Below are 1,735 nucleotides of genomic sequence, written 5' to 3' on the forward strand. Positions count from 1 at the left end.
ATAAAAAAGAAAAGAGAGAATAACCAAATTGATGCAATAAAAAACGATAACGGGGATATCACCACAGATTCCACAGAAATTCAAACCATCATCAGAGATTATTACAAACAACGCTATGCACATAAACTAGTAAACCTGGAAGAAATGGATAAATTCCTGGACACTTGCCTCCTCCCAAGCCTAAACCAGGTAGAAGCCGAAACCCTGAACAGACCCATAACAAGGTCTGAAGTGGAGGACCAAAAAAAGCCCAGGTCCAGACGGGTGCACAGCCAAATTCCACCAGACATACAAAGAGGAACTGGTATCATTCCTTCTGAAACTATTCCAAATAATACAAAAAGAGTGAATTCTTCCCAAATCATTTTATGAGACCAACATCATCCTGATATCAAAACTCGGCAAAGACTCAACAAGAAAAGAAAACTTCAGGCCAATATCCATGATGAACATAGATGCAAAAATCTTCAATAAAATACTGACAAGCCAATGGCAACAGCACATCAAAAAGCTTATCCACCATGACCAATTAGGCTTCATCCTGGGGATGCAAGGCTGGTTCAACATACGCAAGTCTATAAACGTAATTCACCACATAAACAGAACCAAAGACAAAAACCACATGATTATCTCAACTGATGCAGAGAAGACCTTTGACAAAATTCAACAGCCTTTTATGCTAAAAACCATCAACAAGCTAGGTATTGACGGAACGTATCTCAAAATAATAGAAGGTATTTATGACAAACCAACAGCCAATATCATACTGAATGGGCAAAAACTGGAAGCATTCTCCTTGAAATCTGGCACTAGACAAGGATGCCCTCTCTCACCACTCGTATTCAATATAGTACTAGAAGTTCTAGCCAGAGCAATCAGGCAAGAAAAAGAAATAAAGGGTATTCAAATAGGAAAGGAGGAAGTCGATTGTCTCTATTTGCAGATGACATGATTGTATATCTAGAAGACCTCATCGTCTCAGCCCAAAGTCTCCTGAAACTGATAAGCAACTTCAGCAAAGTCTCAGGATACAAAATCAATGTGCAAAAATCACATGCATTCGTATACACCAATAACAGACCTAAAGAGAGCCAAATCAAGAATGAACTGCCATTCACAATTGCCACAAAGAGAATAAAATACCTAGGAATACAACTAACAAGGAACGTAAAGGACCTCTTCAAGGAGAACTACAAGCCACTACTCAATGAAATAAGAGAGGACACAAACAGATGGAGAAACATTCCATGTTCATGGTTAGGAAGAATCAATATCGTGAAATGGCCATACTGCCCAAAGTAATTTACACATTCAACACTATCCCCATCAAGCTACCAATGACCTTCTTCACAGAACTGGAAGAAAATACCTTAAACTTCATATGGAACCAAAAGAGAGCCCGCATAGCCAAGTCAATTCTAAGCAAAAAGAACAAAGCGGGAGACATCACACTGCCGGTCTTCAAACTATACTACAGGGCTACAGTAATCAAAACAGCATGGTACTGGTACCAAAACAGAGATATAGACCAATGGAACAGAACAGAGGTCTCGGAGGCAACACAACTTAACTACAACCATCTGATCTTTGACAAACCAGACAAAAACAAGCAATAGGGAAAGGATTCCCTGTTTAATAAATGGTGTTGGGAAAACTGGCTAGCCATGTGCAGAAAGCAGAAACTGGACCCCTTCCTGACACCTTACACTAAAATTAACTCCAAATGGATTAAAGA

The sequence above is a fragment of the Cebus imitator genome, unplaced genomic scaffold, assembly GCF_001604975.1.
Source record: "Cebus imitator isolate Cc_AM_T3 unplaced genomic scaffold, Cebus_imitator-1.0 Scaffold344, whole genome shotgun sequence".
NCBI classification, from domain to species: Eukaryota; Metazoa; Chordata; class Mammalia; order Primates; family Cebidae; genus Cebus; species Cebus imitator.